This window comes from Centruroides sculpturatus, unplaced genomic scaffold, assembly GCF_000671375.1.
Source record: "Centruroides sculpturatus isolate CEXI.00-Female unplaced genomic scaffold, Cexi_2.0 scaffold1137, whole genome shotgun sequence".
Taxonomy (NCBI): Eukaryota; Metazoa; Arthropoda; class Arachnida; order Scorpiones; family Buthidae; genus Centruroides; species Centruroides sculpturatus.
In genome coordinates this window covers 179350-184936 of record NW_019385291.1, presented here as the reverse complement: position 1 = coordinate 184936, position 5587 = coordinate 179350, and the positions used below count along the sequence as shown (strand labels likewise).

General features: G+C 25.0%; 1 protein-coding gene across 14 annotated transcripts in view; it reads right to left on the bottom strand.

The window, feature by feature from the left end:
* Positions 1-5587, bottom strand: part of LOC111637249 (endophilin-A-like) — a 124135-nt gene that overhangs the window by 87204 nt on the left and 31344 nt on the right. For 10 of the 14 annotated variants that reach the window (XR_002758653.1, XR_002758655.1, XR_002758657.1 and 7 more), the window contains exon 1: positions 1112-1187. The exons of 2 other annotated variants lie outside the window; for them this stretch is intronic. The gene's annotated coding sequence lies outside the window, so the exon portion shown is untranslated. Of the gene's footprint in view, positions 1-1111; positions 1189-5587 lie in introns of those variants that run through there. 2 more of the 14 variants (XR_002758658.1, XR_002758664.1) reach the window with 2 other exon arrangements.

Below are 5587 nucleotides of genomic sequence, written 5' to 3'. Positions count from 1 at the left end.
ATTTTTTTTAAAAAGAAATATATATAATTAAAATTATCTTTGCTAAATCCTTAAAAATCTTTTAAAAAATTTAAATTATTGAATTCGTGTAAGTTAAATGGATGATTTCACCAATATATTTTTTTTCAGATATTCTAATGGAGTACATGTTAAAAATATATTGATTACTACTGAACATGTTAAAGTACTTTTTGTTGACATTTAAAACAGAACTATCAAATTACTAATGCAGACCATAACAATAAATTCATGAATGAAATACGAGAAATATTAAACTATTTTGGAACTATTCCAAACATATATCGTCTTTAATTAAAGTTTATTTTTCAGGTTAAGTTTAATATCCTTTTTTTTCAAGTTACATCAGAAAATTTGAGGTAAGATTTTTTAAATAACATAAATATCACGATACAAAGTGCGGCATTTAAAAATCCGCATCGGTGCGACCGGCAGCACGCTCGGGATTTAATCTCGGTGGTGCCGAGCCAAACGGATAAGACAAGTCAATCCGTTTAACCCGGGATTTAACGCGAATTCGATAAAATTCCCACCTCGTGCGACCGCTAATTCGTTTGTGGTATAGAGATAGACGACACCACACAATATATAAATAAAGATTTTTTTAGTGTTTCTTTCCTATTTTCTTTGGGAGGTGCAAGTGACTAGTTTCAAATTATATTAATTAAGTACCAGTTGCCCCCTTTCGGTCATCTTCACCGCATTAACAGGAATAGAATTTCAATAGCATTATGTTAAAATGTATTTTTCTTTTGCATGTAATTTAAATTTCTTAATACATTTCAGTACTTACCACTTTAATTACTACAATTGCATACATGAATAATTATCAAATTTAACTAATTGTGAATTATTTTTAGGGTTTTAAAGTCGAAATAAATGGCATATTGGCTTAAATAAATGCGAAGGAATTATTATTTCCATGCAAAAAACGATCAAATTGTAACATATCTGTTGTCATATAGTATCTTAATACTTACTACTTTATACGAATAGAATCGAATTATTTCGCTAATTACAAGTCTTTATCGATTAAAAAGATAGCTTATTTAACTTAAAATCGACAAAATTCTATAATAAGTTTGCATCTTACCTTCTAAATTTAACAAAACTTTTTACAATTCATACAATTGATCCGAAAACGATCGGAACGAAGTCACTGCAGTCGACACGACACCCCCTGGTGTCGATAGATGGCAATTTTGTGATGGTTAATGTCGTCTGCTCTTTTACTTTTTTTTTTTTTTTAGTTACTTTTTCAAAATTAAAACGAAAATTGAAGTGAGTAAAAATCTAATTATTTAGTTAAAAGTTGTTTATTTTTATATACTTTCAATTATGTTAATTTTTTTTTTTTTTTTTTAAATTGTGCAAGGAAAGGTAATGTTATTAANCCGAATATTAACATTTATACAGCAAGTCAATGAAGTATTTGCACTGTACATCCTGACTTTTCTGGAAAATATATAAGTAACATTTATTAATGCATATTGTTTTATAAGTTTATAATGCACATAATTTACATATTAATCAATGTCAAAATTTTAAAATTATTCTCTATTCTAAATATAATAAAAATTGTTAAAAAGAAATGCTAATACAGTATTTACACACCTTACTGAATACATTCATTAATAAAGAAACTTTTAAAAATGATGCTCTTCCAATCTTCCACAGCTGCTTTTCTTAGGTTTAAAAACACTTTATTGTACAAATTAATCAGTAAATGCATTGGAATTTGGAAATGAGTCAAAAAGTAAAGGAATTCAGTATGTTTCAATGAATAGAGAAATTTACTCTGAGAAAGTTTGAGAGAAATAGCATGCATTATAAAAGAAAAACATTAGTACTGTTTCATTGTATTGTAAACAAATTTATACACACTGATAAAAAATTGAGAATATGCACCATTCAGAATGGCCAAAAATATCAGATGATCAAGAAGAGTAACAGAAATTGAAAGAAGTAAAGAAAAATGCTAAAATTAGCACATTGAACCTGGCAAGTGACATTGCTTTAAAATCTGGAAAAAGGATATGTGCAGAATAAATAAGAAAAATGATCTGGAGAGGAGGATATAATAGTAGTAAATAAAATACCATTCTTAAGTGAACAGAATGAAATGAATAGAACAGAATAGAATGAAATGCCTAGATTTTGCTACAGTATTATATTGGATTACTTATATAAACCAACATAATACTGAAAATGTAATATTTTCTGATTAAAGAAAGTTTAATTTATTTTTGTGTGATGGAAGAACAATGATCTGCAGAAAACAAAATACAGAATTAAATAAAAAAGTTTAGTTCTTACAGTAAAGCATGGAGGTGGTAATGTCATACAAGTAGAAAATCTGATATTTATTGATAATATTATGCATATAAAAGCATAAAATATTATCTTTGTTGATATTATGAATACTAAAGCATGTTTAAAGATAATGCAAGGTAATTTAATGGAAAGTGCAAGACAAATGGGATGAGTGAACAATGTTATTTTCTAGCAGGACAACACTTCTAAACATATTTTCATAAAATAAAGGAATGGATGTTTTAGAAATTAAGAAGAAAATTTTCTCATCCACCCCAAATTCCAGACATCAATCACATTGAGAATTTATAACACATTTTGGATATAAACAAAAGAAAATTTAAGATAACTAACAAAAATTATCTCAAGTAATACGTGATGGAAGAATGAGGAAAACCAGTCTGCTGTGAAATTACTTTTATCCATGCCAAAACTATTGCGAGAATTGATCAAAAGAAAAAAATTTCAAATAGAAATTTCAATAGATCTCTATGAGGACTTCTGATTCCAAGTGTGCAAATACTTTATTGACTGTAGATTTCATTTTTTTTTTTTTTGTGAAAGTTTTCAGATAGAAATTAGTATTATGTAAATTATTTTTCATACTAAAAAAAATAAATAAATCATACTGCATGAATTAAAATGTTTTAAAAATGATCCGTAGAAAACATATCTGTATTTATTAGAAGAGGCTAATAATAAATGTTAGAGTTTAACAATTTATCATTTACAGTTGTATTCCAACAAAATTTGGGGTATGCAAATACTTTATTGATTCACTGTGTAAATAACTTATTATTTGAATGATAAAACATTCAAATCTTTCATTTCATATTATTTTTTGTAGAAATCTGAATAAGAAATCAAATAAAAATCTGATATTTATATTACTAAAAAAATAAGTTAATAGATTTCTTAAATATTTAATAGTTTCTTAGATTCAGTGAAGAAATTTCACATTTTTCATATTTAGATAAATTTGAAAGATAGTGATTTCAATAATGAAAGAAATGTTTACATTATTGATAATACAACACACAATTCATAAGACGTATTATAAACTGTTTGCCAATTGTAATGAGAATTTTTAACTTAAAAATGCAAAATTATCATAAGATTATAAATTGTCACAAATTGTATTGATGGGTTTTAAAAAATACACAAATTTATTTCTGGAGAAAAGTCCAATGGAATTTTTATTTTTGTAGAATTTCCTATACATGTATTGTAATTACAAATAAATATTTAAAAATTTCAATGCAATAATTTTCATAGAGAGCAAATATAATTGAAAAATGATCTTTCTATTTTTCGACAATATAAAGGAAATTCTACTTTCTAGCTTGGTTGTCATTATTTTCAAGGTATTAGTAAATTTAATTTAATATTCTCAAATTAAATCAATAACGAATTCATTTATGTAACAATTAATAACTTTATAACAGGATAATTTATTATTAAAAAAAAGAAACAATATCACATTATAGAAAATTTTAATCAATATAATTGACAAAATAAAAGCTTATTTTCTACATACAATATAACTTCAAAGCTTGAAAATAAAACTATATTGCACCTGATAATAAAGAATGAAATTTCCTCAATGTCCTCAGTCATCACTTAATGTCATCAATAGGCTCCCGGAAACTACGACATTAAGTGAAATGACATTTAATGAAACTAATTTTACCATAGGCTAAATTATATAAACTAGTGTTAAATTTCCTATTTTGATTATATTTTCATTTATTAGGCTTTAAATAAAATGAGATAAATTTGTATATAATATATTATAACATTTATATTTTAATGACTTTGAAAAATAAAAAAGTTGGTTCTTTTTATTAAATCTTATAATTTATTAAATTTATTATTTTAACAAAATTTATCAAATTAATGCAATCAAAAACTGTCAAAAAATAATGTATGATGCCTCAGGTACTTATTATTTAATTAATGACTACAAGCTAACAGCTGAAAATAAGAGCCCACACAAATATATTTTTTTATCAAAGGGTCTGCAACCTTTCAAAGTTTTGAAACTACTATAGTAAACTGTTATGTTTTATCAAAGATATTTGAAATTTTGGTTGCTGCATAATATTTCTGAATTGTAATGTTTATAAAATTAAACTACAAATTATTATTTTTATTATACTAATTATTATTATTATTATTTAAGAAATGTAAATAATAATATCCTAATATGCAGCAAATTATATACTAAAATTGATTTACAATACAAAGTCAAAATTGTATTTTATTTATCGAATATAAATAAGATCTAAAAATTATGGTAATACATTCAAAACATTATGTAAAAACCATCCATATAAAATCTGAATAAATTTCTTCAAAGTTTACTTTAAAATTCAAAATTATCAGATGACTTCTGATTGACTCATTCCACTCTGTACATACTTAGAGAGCCTTTTAATCATTCCCATTGTGGGCTTGGCCAGATTCACAATAAAGTAGCCAGATAGTGAGATATGAGGCACAGAATATCCAAAAAACCCCCCAAAAAATTCTTGGGATTTTTCAACCATTTGGATTCATTCCCGGGTCCCTAGAGCAGTAACTAGGGGATGGAGCTGAAACCTTAACCATTCCTCCATCTGGCTATTGCAATGCTCCTGATCAGATGTTTCTTGCTAATATATTGATTTGTTCATATCTATGATAAATAACCTTTCTATATTATTAGATTTTGTATTATATTCTTTCATAACCTATAATAAAGAGTACAGGTACATTTTCAAATAAGTTAGCAAATGTTGATTGATTACGGTACATCGTAACAGTTTATAATTTCATACTGTTATATTTTATCACGAAAAAGTATTCATCATCACAATTTTCTCTAATTTTGTTTTAGCTTTAAAGCAGTGTAATAATATCCAATAATGTATTAAAAGAAAAAAAAAAGCAAAAATTAAGTAAATTTGGAACTTGGCATAGAAATAATGGATTTCTGTTTTACAGCACTGCAGGAAACTTGTGACTAAAATAGAATTTAAAAAATATATTTGATATTTAAAGATCATCATTAATATTTCCTTATTATTAAATTTAAGGAAAAAAAATTATGGGTAAGAACAATTACTTCTATATATTTAATTGGCCAATAAAATTAGCCTTTATTTTTGAGACATTGACTGATATTGAAGAATTTAAAGTACAGAACATAAAAAATTTTTTAAATTATTGGTATCACAGATTCATTAAGTACATATCTTTTATACATATTTTATAA